This window comes from Ambystoma mexicanum, chromosome 2q, assembly GCF_040938575.1.
Source record: "Ambystoma mexicanum isolate Mex_15411 chromosome 2q, UKY_AmexF1_1, whole genome shotgun sequence".
Classification (NCBI taxonomy): domain Eukaryota; kingdom Metazoa; phylum Chordata; class Amphibia; order Caudata; family Ambystomatidae; genus Ambystoma; species Ambystoma mexicanum.
Window position 1 is genome coordinate 771924252 of NC_090924.1, and position 13250 is coordinate 771937501.

The 13250-nt window shown below is 44.9% G+C and overlaps 1 protein-coding gene across 5 annotated transcripts in view; it reads right to left on the reverse strand.

Moving 5' to 3' along the window:
* LARP4B (La ribonucleoprotein 4B) overlaps positions 1-13250 on the reverse strand; it is a 2592412-nt gene that overhangs the window by 1883525 nt on the left and 695637 nt on the right. The gene's annotated exons all lie outside the window — the stretch shown is intronic.

Genomic DNA, 13250 nt, shown 5'->3' on the forward strand with positions numbered 1-13250 from the left:
ACACATTACACATTGCAAACCTAAAGTGTCAGATTTCACAGTCCTCAGACTATAAAACTATAACCAAATTAAACAAATAACATAAGAAAACGACAGGTTTTCAACATTTATCCACAAGGTATTCAACACTTTAAATCCATGTGTGAAGTATTATGTGAAACCTTAGACTCAGTACCTGATGGCACACTCTACAGCAGCAATGACGGCAATGAAGCGTTTCCTTTAACCTGGACATTATCACCTTTATTTTGAGGAATGTTGACCTATCCCTCCTGAGAGATACTTCAACTTGGTGACACGGAGGGCTTCTTGCACAGATATGTCCCTGCGGGATCCGTCAACATTTAGGTTCAATTTAGGGAGGGTCTGTGACTAGACAGTTAAACAATCAGGTTTATTTTTCCAAAGAACTGCTTGTATGTTTTGGATCATTGCCTTGCTGCAAGGCACTACCAGCTCCGCTCACAGACAAATGCCCGACATTCTCCTCCTGGATACCACGATACAAAGCGGATTAAGTGAGTTTTTCAATTATAGAATACTGTACCAGTCCTGAGGTAGAAAAGTAGTACGGTATACAAGCCCACACAATACACACACAATTAATGCACATAGTACACTTTGGCAGGTAAAGCACTGAATTCAATTGCATACCTTAACCAATAGGCTCTGATTAACACACAAGTAATGCAAATCGACAAGATGGGAGAACAAGACGATCCAGCACCATCACACTGGGGATCACTTTTACGATGCCACACTTAGAGCAGCAGTGTCCATTCCACAGCAGCCAAGTTGTTCCGCCTAATAAAACCCCATGCTTTAAGCAGTCACAGACGTAGCACCAATGCAAAAAAAAACAACATTAAAAAGCAAAATAAGGCAGAGCAAACTATGGACTGGAAACAACCACAAAATAATTACCCTGGCTACACAGCAAAATGAGCATGCTGCAAAATCTTGCAACACTTATCCAATTCAAAGTGCTCTCCAAGAGAAGAAGCTGCGTAACGACAACCAGCAATACCCACAACTCCCGCATATACCAAAAGCAACAACTGAATTTGTAGAGTTTTAAAGTGGACGCTTGCTGGACAGAGAAACCAATTATGAAGCAATTACAATACCTACGCAAATTAAAATTGAACATAGGTTAATGGTTAATATCAATGAAACACAAACACACAACACAAGTGAAACAAACTGTTCGCTCCCTTTTTATTTCACAGGATGCCTACTAAATGGAGCCTTCAACTGGCGCAATGCAATTAAAACATTAGTGTGGGTTAGTTGAATGCATGTGCATTGAAGAAAGCTAAAACATGTGACGTTGCCCCCCCCACTAGCACTCACGGATGCACACCAAAACAAATTAGTGGCAGAAATTGCATGGTAAAGCTCAACTAGTCTTACAAACTCCAAAACGCAAAATATCATGCACACCCCCTCACAAATATACCAAATGTCAAACTACATAACGTACAATGCTTACAAAGTGACACATCTAGCAATCATAGCCAACACAAAAATTGTACTGAAATGTAAATCAAGCAAAAGTCTAGTAATTCATGGGCTCATGGCACATCATAACATTTTTTTTAAAAAAAAGTGGGTGCACTAAGGAGTGTGATGAAACCTGCAGTCATCACTGATCCCCAGCCTAAAATCCCCTCCCATATGGCCAGGGGAAGGAAGTTGTTACCTGATCCTGACTCTGGGAAAGGGTGGGGGGGGGGGGGGGGGTAATACGAGGGAGGATCACATGGGAGGAGATGGCCGTCAGAGAGAGGCGTGGTATTCTTCACTATATGAAGAGGAAAACTCCATAATCCCTAAATACCTGATGGCATGTTGCGATTTCGCCAATCCTTCCCATGTTAAAACCCAAGCCACTGTGAAAGAAAATCACCACCAGCGGAACTAACATTCACCCCTCAGGTATGCATGGTTTACGTTCAAGTTGCCTGTATTATAAGAGTTCTGAGCAAAACATACACGTTTGCATAACCTCTCCTGATATTTCAACAAATAGTTAAAATAAGGAAAAGTTGCAACTGTGCCTGCACTTATTTGCGCCAAGATAAATTACTGGTCCATTTCCTTTTGCTATGAATGACAAATCCAGCGCGAGCATCAGAATTTTCAGGTGGGATTGAGCCCAAGACTAAAAGAGCTTCATTTACAACAAGAACGTTATTCTTTGTATGAACCGTAATGACACATTGAAGGCCCGGATTTGAAAAAGGCGCAGGTTGTACGCCGAAACACGTGTCATCCAAGAGGGGCTGAAAATTCAAAATAAAAAACTTTATCAAATACAACAGAACTTTTGGATTTGTCATTCATAGCAAAAGGAAAAACACCAGTAATTTATCTTGGCGCAAATAAGTGCAGGCACAGTTGCAACTTTTCCTACAGTTTACAAACGGAGTAGAGAAACTCGGTGTCTCCGTAGTGACCTACACTCATGCGACAAAGAACCAACCACAACAGAAAAAAACCCCCCTAAAAAGGCTAATAATCACCAAGTAACCCCGATTTGGTCGCGAAGGTACAGGCCTATGATATCTCAAAAAAGTTCCTCAATGTTAGAAAATAGTTAAAATAATACCACCTTGAGAATTCTCAAACATTTATGGACTCCAATTCCCATAACAATTGGGGTACTGAGACGAAGAAGAACAAGGAGTCAATGGGGAGGAAATGTGACTAAGCATAAAGTACAGTCTAGCTATCCAAAACTAAATCAGCTGCTCAGGACATTTAAGCCCGAAAGTTACCTGCAGCTGGCAGATCGAGAAGGAAGAAAAGGCAGAATACGCAGAGCAAGAAGCGAGACCGGTAGTAGAGGAGAAGAGCCACCGGGAGATCAGTGAACATTTGCCTGGAGCAGATTGACAGTGTTCTAAATCGAAGAAGAGACTCTGGTAAAGGAAAGGTCAACGAAGCACAGCAGGGTCAGGTGAGACAAGGTACTGCAGAGCCATGCAGTTTCTGGTGGCGAAGAAAGCACATGCTGACACGGCAAACTCACAAACCGACTGGGAAGCGAGCCCCGCAATACACTATTTTAGCAACAGCACCGTATACCAGTGAATCAGCCCCAGAGACAGGGGTACGGGAATTGCAAAAACGTTAAAGTATTTGAAGGATATTTCTGAATATCGAACGCCGCGAAATAAAAAGGCAAACATGGTACAATTCTCCTGACAGTTGTGGGAAATCTGCAACAAGCATTTCCAAGAGCCAAGAGAGATTGACAGAAAGGTAGACAGAGCTTGAACAACCCCTCGTATGAAATGTCTGCATGGGTGAAATTGGTGCAAGCAGCCACTGAAGTCAAAAAGTTGCGTTATTGAACAAATATGGTTGTGAAGTAACTGAAGTGGAAGGAAGATTATAGAAAGATCTGATAAGATTATCGGGTAAAGATCCTTTTTGGAAGGAGAGAGCTGGTGGGAGAGTATAACAGGAGATCTGTGTGAGTCAAAAAGGATACATTCCTGGCAGTCGATTAAAGCAGGAGAGGAATAATCGTGTATGGAGAAACCTTATTGTTATAAACTGTTTCGGGAAAGACATTTGGTTTGCCATCCTGAGAAAAGTGTTCTGTGCAAAAGATGTGTTTTGCTATTCTGACAACAGTATTCTATGGATGAGGCATTTTTGCTTTGCTAATCCAAGGGAGACATTTCTTTTTTTTGTGAAAGACATTTTCATTCATTTGGACATTGTTGGAACAACAGTTCCAATAGACTTCCTGACTTGGTTCATGGGCAGGGAGCCAACTCCTGAATATAAGGATTGCTTTGTTGGAATGACCTATTTGAACTTTAAAACTCTTTGTTAAATTAGAACCCGAGACATTTACCCTACACAGTTTTTGTATATGTTTGTGCAACTATGTAATAGTCATAGATTGCCTCAACGTGCAGGAAGAAGTGTATATGCATTCTAAATGAATACTTAAAAGTAGCAGTCAATAGGACATATGCCGTGAATAGTCTTAATATAGTTTCTTACATAGTTCTATTGCTGTATAGATGCGTTTTTATTGTCTTTTATTGAGTTGTGAATTGTAATTACTTTCTGACCTTATTTTGTATTTCATTTAGGTATTTCATGTCTGTCTATTGGTACATGTATTTCTAGAAGTGTTGATTAAATGGATAGATCGACTCAGTTTAGAGAATGGTGCTAAAGCTACCGTCACTGTTGACATAATTGACAGCAATTCAGGCTTACTTACATTTTCACCCAACACTTAGTCACTCATCTCCTCTAAGTACGATTTGTTGACGCGGTTCAATCACCCGTGGTTCCAATGGAGGGAGGACTGGTAAAAGAGGTAGTTTTGTTTTGCGAGTCGTGTCTTTGTGGCCTCACATCCATTACAGTATTGGTCAGGTTTCTCAGGGATATGTCTCTTCTTGGAGATATTTGAAAACTAACTGACATTCGTAGGCTATGCTTCCGTTTTTGTTTTGTGATGGAGTTTCAGGGAATCCATTAGTTGCAATCGTAGCAATAGTTTCATTGGTGTTTGCGTGGGCCTTTCCGGAGTGAAGTTTGTCAGGATCCAGTCTCCCATTCACCCCCACTGATTTGTCTAAGGGGGGGGGGGTGTTTGAGACTTGGGGTTCTTCTGGGGTCGTCTGAACTCCCTACCCAAGTATGGTTAGTGTCAGACGCTCCTTGCATTTTTTCCTTTATTTTGTTGCAGTCTTGCAACGTTCTGCTTAAAGCTGCATTTGAGCTTGGTAAGAGTGCACCATCACCAGTTGTCTGGAGGTTCCAAGCCTGTAGGGGCTGTAGGGGTTGGCCATTGGTTTTGACCGGTAGTTCACGGTCAAATGACGTAGCGGCTTGATTAGTTGGTTTGGTTGTCTCAAGAGTTCTCTTTCTGCCCCGTAGGGGGAGGTTGATGGGTCACCTCTTTTGCCACGTCGTCTAGGGCCAGTTCCAGTAATTCCACGTCTGAGACTTCGTGGGGCACTAAGGGTTCAGTTTCTACTTGCTCTTGGATTAGTAGCTTTTGTCTGACAAAGAAATGCACCAGGTTGCCAGATAGCGAGGTTCTTTTAGGTACGAATTTCTGTAAGTACGTAATTTACCTATCGTGCCAGACTCCATACCAGGACTGGTGTCAGGTGTGTATTTTTGTTTGCTTCGTTTCTTTTCTCTTGCGAGTTTGGCTGCATGGTTAGAACCCTTTTTTTCCTATTTAGCCCCTCTTTCCGTTTTTCTGTTAGAGGTAAATGTCTTGGATCTTGTTTTTATATTTTTAGAATTTTGGTGTTGGTTTTTCCGTGTTGGGTTTGATTTATGTTCCGTGCTTGACTTTATTGGCCCTTTGGGATATTTATCACTGATCAATTTGTCATTTTCCTCTGATTCCATTGTTGTTCCCACAGATGGGATTTCTTAATAAGGAGTGTTGTTCAGTGAATGGTCTTCAAGACCAATATCAGGCAGAGAACCATTCAGGCAATTAATAGGGTCATGTGCAAGGGCGAGGACTTCACTTAAACAGACCAGGACTAGCTGGAAGAGCAGGCATGAGCAAATTGCCTGGTACGTGATGCATGTCTGCTGTGACATTCTTGATGTGCTGAAATTCCGGGGTCTCGCAGTCAAAGTATGGCGTCAACGGCTCTCCACGTGTGTTGGTTATAAGTGTCGGAACCTCTATATCTGATAAAGTTGGGTCCATGTTGTCTGTAGCTAAAGGCTTCACAGTCCTCCCCTGCCTTTTGTTGGGTGAGGATGGTGTGGGTAATTGTTTTTCCCTCAGTTATCTCCCCACCACCTCAATTGGCTCACTCCTCACCTCATCAGACACTTCTAACTGATGATTGGTGGAAAGAGAAGCGTCTGTCGTTTGGAGATCATGTACGCGGTCCGTTCCTGACAGGATGTTTTCACCCTTTCCAAACCCTTGTTTGGATTTCTCAGGGTTCGGGTAAGATCTCAGAGGGGAATCAATTAGGGCGTTTGTGGTCAAGGGGGTTTCTGTTGAGGGCTTTCCTTCAGATGTTGAAGGTGGCCTCTGGGAATCAGAGTTCGCTTCAGCAATTGGCTCTTCACGCCGCCCCCTTGAACTCCTTAGGAGGTGGCCTACCTCCATGCTGGGGCTTATAGCTGGTATCCGATGTATAATGTCAGCAGTATCCGGCCGCAGCGTTCAACTCCTGGAACAACCAGGAAAACTAGCAAAAACAGCTTATTGCAGACGCCCTTCACACGCAGCGGGCTTAACGCCACAAGGGCGTGTCTGCTTCCCTTTTGTCTCGACTTCCTGAAATGAGTCTGTTCCTTAAAGGGATAAGATGCAGGCTGTAGGTGCAACCCAGCAGGCAGGCAGCGTGGGGGTCCACACAGTACGGGTCACAACTCTCGTAGCCAGCAACCAGCAACAGCAAAAACAGTGAATTGCAGATGCCCTTCACGCGCAGCAAGCTTAAGTTTCTTCATGTTCTTGGAGGATGTGCCTAGGAACAGGATGTTGCAGTAGTACAACCTTGCACCCGCGGTAGCTCTGGCTATGGACAGGCAGTTTTTGGGGGAAGAGGTAGGGTTTGACAGTTTATGATTTTCGTAGTTAGTGCGGCAGATGAGGCATTGGCCCGCTGAGGTGGTGATAGTTGTATTGTCAATGTTGAATGATGTGTATCTACTATCCAGTTTGTTTAGGACTTGTTTGGGACCTACCAGTAGTATTTCGGTCTTGTCTCCATTGAGACAGACCATTAGCCGCCATCCAGGCCTGGATTAGGGCATAGGTCTTGTTGAGTGTGGCTGCATCTTGTTCGTAAGAGCCAGTGAGCGGGAGTAGGACTTGTGTATCATCGGCATAGCTAGTATATGATCGTCAAGGTCATTGAAAAGTGAGGGTAAAAATATTGTAGCGGGTGGGTGAAATGCATGATCACCCCCCCCCCCCCCCCCCCCCGAGGGACTCCACAGTGGGGGGCGGTTGCGCATGCCTCAGAGAACACTCAGTCTTCCTTCCAAGAAGGAGGTGATCCAGGATGTGGCTTGCTGCGAAAAGTGGGCATCCTTGAGGTGTCTGCAGAGGGTCTTGGGATCTACAAGATCAAAGGCTGCAAAAAGATCAAGGACCAGGAGCAGTGCTGTTTCAGTTTATCCATGGTTTGCTCTATCTGAATTTTTAAATCGAGTAGGGCAGTCTCGGTACTGTGGCGTGGCCGGAAACCTGATTGTTTCTAACCCAGGATGATGCCGTCTTACAGGAATTGTTGACTCTGGCAGTATGCCGCATTGTCTAATATCTTAAGCAGGAAAGGGACGGTGGTTATGGGTCTATAGTTGTTTGCCATGTCTGATCGAGCAAGTTTTTTTAATAAATTTTTTAGGAGCGGGTGAACCCCATGATTCTTTGAGGGAGGGCGGACGATGCCCGAGGAGAGTGACGCATTGATGAAGGCTGCGACAAGCACGGATAGTTCTGCGCAGTTTTTAATGAGTGCCGCAGGGCCGATATCCCCCTTGCAGGAGGATGGTTTAGTGTGTTTCATGATGGCTAGGACTTCTGTTTCTGTGACTTGTCTGAGGAAGGATTGAGTCTTGTCTGGGTGAGGGGCTGAGGCATGGGATGTGTTGGCTTTGGGCAGGGCGTTGAGGTGGGCTTTTATTTTTTCCTGAAGGGCGTTTATTTTTTGTAACATAGCTGTATGTTGTTGCACCATGTATCATCTTTCACAGTTTCCTGTGCGTTGGTAGGTGGGGAGGCGAGCTCTTAGTAGATTGCAAACAGTTACTTTGACTCAGATTTTGCATTAGAGATTCTCGAATTGGAAGATGCAGATTTGGCTAGGGCGATTTCTTTTTTGTAGAGGGAAGAACAAGTTACTTACCAACTGCAACGTTTTTTCGACTGGATGTTCCTCCCACGTATTCCTCATTTTGTGATATTAGTTATCGCCAGCGTGGCTGCTTCGGAATTTCTTTTCCGGTAGAGGGCGCTGTGCTCAAGGTCATGGCGTCGATTGTCCCTCGACGGGCTCCGTTCCGTGTCGACGTCACTGTTGGTAAAAGTAGCTCGAGCCGCGCCTGTTGGCTTCAGTTCTGTTTTTTCGAGGAAATACTCGTGGAACATCCAAGCGTATGCTGTGACTGATGGGCCCATCGTGAGAGGAAAGTGTAAGAAAACGTAAACTGTACTGCGGGGTAGGCTGGGAAGGTCAATGAGGAATACATGGGAGGAACATCCAGTCGAAAGAACGTTGCAGTTGGTAAGTAACTTGTTCTTCGAATGGATTGTGTCCTCCCACGTATTCCTCATCTTAGATAGACTCCCATAGCAGTGATCAATTTGGAGGTGGGAGTGCTAGTTTTGTTTTCATGGACGGAGTGAAGTACCGCCCTGGCAAATAACCCTTCATTGGAAGAGGAGGCATCTAAGCAGTAATGCTTGATAAAGGTAGGCATTGATGCCCATGTTGCAGCCGAGCAAATGTCTTTTGCAGGGACTCCCCTCTTCAAAGCCACAGAAGTAGCCATTCCCCTAGTGGAGTGAGCACGTAGCCCATCCGGTGGGTCTTTTCCTGCTAATCTGTAGCATTCCAATATAGCCAGAATGATCCAGCGGGATATAGTTTGTTTTGTCGCCGCTAACCCTAATTTACGACCTGTGTAACCCACAAAGAGTTGGTCATCTTGATGTAATTTTGCCATTTTTGAGATGTAAAAACTGAGGGCCCTCTTGGAGTCCATTCTATGCAATCTCTGCTCTTCTTGTCCCAAATGAGGATAGAATGTTGGTAAAATAATTTTTTGTGACAAATGGTAGTCGGAAACTACTTTCGGTAAGAAAGATGGTTTAACCTTAAGAGCTACCTTGTCCTTGTAAAAGATGGTATATGGAGGTTTACATGAGAGAGCCTGTAGTTCACTAACCCTGCAGGCTGATGTTAATGCCACAAGGAGAACAGTCTTTAGTATTAAAAGCATCAATGGACAGGAGTGCAGAGGCTCAAATGGTATACAAGTTAGGAATTTAAGAACTAAGTTTAAACCCCAAGTTGGGACATGAAATGGTATTGGTGGATATACATTGGTAAGTCCCTTCAGGAACTGGATGATTAATGTAATTTTAAAATAAGAAACCTCTTCCGAGGAGCGCTTAAAAACTGACAGCACAGCAAGATATCCTTTAAAATTGTTCCAATCTGGAGCCCCAGATTGGCTAGGTGTAACAGAAAAGAATACACCATTGGGGTGCCACGCTGAAAAGGGTCCACATCCTTATCTTTGCACCAGTTACTGAACTTGTTCCAACGGCACCGGTACAAGGATTTTGTTGCTGGCCTTCTGGCCGAAAGCAAAATCTCCATTACGTCATCCGGAAGATCCCAATCCTTGTATCTCAACCTCTCAGAAACCATGCATGTAGGTTGAGTGTCTTGACCTCTGGATGGAGAACCCGACCTTACTCTGGCAAGAGAAGATCCTCTCTTTGTGGATGACGCATTGGAGGGCAGATGGACATGTCCAGAAGGTCCAGGTACCACGTCCTACTGGCCCAGTCCGGGGCAATTAGGATCATGGCTTTCCTGAACTTTCTCAACCTCCTGATTACTTGAGGAATCACGGGGACTGGAGGAAACACGTACAACAGGGAGAAATCCCAGTCCACTACGAACGCATCTCCTAGAGCTCCTCTTCAGGGAAATTCCCTTGAACAATACTGATCGCACTTCCGGCTTACCGTGGTTGCAAACAGATCCACTTGAGGGGTTCCCCAAAGGGCGAAGATCTCCAGAAGGACTTCCTGAGCTAACTCCCACTCGTGGGAGACTCTGCTCTGCCTGCACAGAGCGTCTGCCGCCATGTTCTGCTCGGTGTCCAGTCAGTATGTCAAATGCATTTTTTCGAATCCAAAAATGTCGAAAACATTATGTCGAAATTCTTTTTTTCCAATTCATCATTTTTTTATTTAATGTTTTTGGGGCTTTTGGTAAGTAAAATAAAGTGTAAAAAAAAAAAAAACAGGGGTTTGAGGGGAACCCGCCCCCCCCATTAAAAAAAAAGAAAACAGATTAAACATTCACATTTTTTTTTTCGACTTAATGTTTGACATTTTTGCATTCGAAATAATTGAAGTCGAAAAATTTACTATAAACCCTTCTGCTCTCAGGCTAGGTGAACTGCCGATAGAGAGATTCCTTCTCGTATTGCCCGGAACCAGAGCTGCATTACCTCTCTGCACAGAGGTAGTGATCCTACGTCTCCTCTTTTGTTGAGGTATTACATGGCGACTGTATTGTCTGTCATTATCAGGCCATTCTTTCCCTGTACAGAGGGCAGGAAGGCCTTCAGCACCAGTGTGATTGCCCTCAGCTTCAATAGGTTGATGTGTAGTTTGGACTCAGATGGAGACCAACGTCCACTGATTTCAGATCGCTAGTGTGAGCTCCCCACCCCGTGAGTGAGGCAGTTACTATTGTTATGTCCGACCATGGTTGCCAAAAAGATTCTCTCTTGAGGATGTTGTCGTTGTAAGCCCACCATAATAGATCCTGAGCAACTGCGCTCGGGACTTGCAGAAGATCTGACATATTGCCCGAGAATTGGGACCACTGAATTCTGAGGGCCCACTGGAGGGATCTCATTCTCAGTCTGGCCTCTGGCACCAGAAAAATGCAGGATGCCATGAGGTCGAGCAACCTCAGAAAATCGAAGGCCGGCAGATGCTGGGCTTTCTGGAATTTTGTTACCATCTGCTGGATGTGGAGCGCTCTTACCTCGGGCGGCGAGGCTTTTCCCGAGGAAGTGTCCAAGACTGCTCCGATAAACTGGAGTTCTTGGGATGGTATCATGTGGGATATCTTGAAATTGAGGGAGAAGCCCAGGTTGTGGAGGAAGTTGCAGGTGATCGACAGATGTTCCTGAGCTTGTTCTGGAGAACGTGCTCTGATCAACCAGTCGTCCAGGTAGGGGTAGACGTGAATCCCCCTCTCCTGAGACTCGCTGCCACTACCGCCATCAGCTTGGTGAAAACCCTCGGAGCGGAGGTCAGCCCGAAAGACAGAACTCGAAACTGATAGTGAGAACCGCCAACTGCGAACCTCAGGTATTTTTTGTGCTTGGGATGGATTGGCACATGAAAATAAGCATCGTGAAGGTCCAATGATAGCAACCAGTCTTGGAGTTGGAGAGCCTGAAGGATCTGAGAAAGGGTTACCATCTTGAACTTGTCCTACCTGAGGAACTTGTTCAATTTTCTTAAGTCCAAGATGGGTCTCAGTCCTCCTTCCTTCTTTGGGATGGGAAAAAAAAGGGGAGTACCAACCCTTGTACCTGTAGCGGAGAGGAACATGTTCTATTGCACCTTTCTCTAGCAGGGTTAAAATTTCTTGCAGAAGGAGCAGGTCTAGCATTTTGGTAGAACTGGCTCCCGGTGGTTGATCGTGAGGTCTTTTTAGGAAGGGGAGGCAGTAACCTTGAGCTAGTTTCCAGTGCCCAAGCATCTGAAGTAATCCCCCGCCATTCTTTCAGATGCTGAGAGATTCCGCCTCCCACTGGTGTTTTGTATGATAAGACCCCAGAGTGATTTGGAGGCGGCTGCAGGAGCAGCTGAGGGCATAGATGTCGTTCCTGAAGATGGCTTTGTAGTCTTTCCTCGTCAACCACGAGTGACATTCCTTTTGCCCCTTTGAAAAGCCTGTCCTCTTCCTCTACCAACAGACGAGTAGTATCGAAAAGGACGATCCCTCCAGGAAAATGAGCCCGAATAGGGTTTCTGAGGCTGTCGCATGGAGGCACTAAGGGATTTAGCTGCCACTTTTGAGGTCTGTAATTTTTCTAGGCTCTCGTCAGCCTTACTACCAAATAGCCTTGAGCCATCAAAGGGCATCTTGAGAAGTCTGGTCTGCATATCTGGTTCAAACCCTGACTTTCTCATCCACGCAAATCTGTGTAGCACTGAGCTCGATGCCATGGATCTGCTAATACTATCAGCAGTATCCAGTTCAGACTGGAGACATTCCCCCATTGCCTCCTTCCCATCTTTGAATATATTCAGGAAGCCTTCCCTTTCCTCGCCTCCCGGAATATGTTCAGCCGCCGCCGAAATGAATTCCCACAGGGTATGTGTGAACCTGGCCAGGGTACAGGTGACATTGGTCGATTTCAAGGCCATGCTACCTGAAGAAAAAACTTTACGAGCCCAAGCATCAACTTTCTTATCCTCTCTATCCGGAGGTATGGTTGGGTATGCTGTCTGTCTCGAAGTAGTAGCAGCCTGAATAACAAGACTTTCTGGAGTAGGGCGTCTGTTCAGATACTCTGGATCAGAAGTAGAAGTTCTATACTTCTTAGGAAGATTGCCATCTACTGCAGCAATGTTATGTTTTTCCCAGTTCCTTTCAACTGTCCTTTGAAGCACACTATGGAAAGGAGAACTGGATCTTTCTGGGGTCCTCATACTATTATGTCCGTCATATCATCTTGCTCAAAAGTAGGTGAGGCTCTTACCCAACCCATATATTCTATCACCCTGTTCATCAAACTCGTGTACCCAGAGTCTGCATGTTCTGCAGGATCAGGTGCAGCAAACTCTAATTCAGGTGATGTGTCAACACCACTAGCAGAATGTAGAGTTTTGCATAGGTCTCTCATTTTAGATTCAGGGTTTATAAGTTCCACTAGAACTTGTCTAGTGCCATATTCTACTCCAAAAGGAGTGACATCTTCATCCTCCGAGCCAGATTCTTCAAAAATTTAAGGCATGGACCTAAAAAAAATTTGACTTGGTTAAAGAACCTTCTCTCTTCCTCATGATTTTTTGTCGAAGGAATAGATGTTTTCTTCGAAGGGGTCGAAGGAACCTTCGACACACTCGACGGAGTCTTCGATAAGGGCGAAGATAGTATAGGCTTCGATGTCGAAGCTGTCGGCATCGATGGCTTCGACAAAGTTGCACTCTACTTTGACAACTTCTGCTTTTTGTGAGGGATCGGAGAAACACTATCCTCGAGGATCTCTCGACGATTTGACGACTCGAGTTTTAAGGGTACTTCTGGGTTTTACCGCCATAGTTTCCCGACTTCCCTGTGTCGTCCCATGGAGCGACCAGCGTCTGGCTTTTCTGAGGTTTCTTTGAGGGTGTTGAGGCCGCATTCTCAAAGACCTGCATCATTTTTCTTCAAAAATTTTCCGATTTTGAAGGGGAATCCGATCTTGGACATCGAAACAATTCAGTCAATGTATCGGATGACGACGATGGA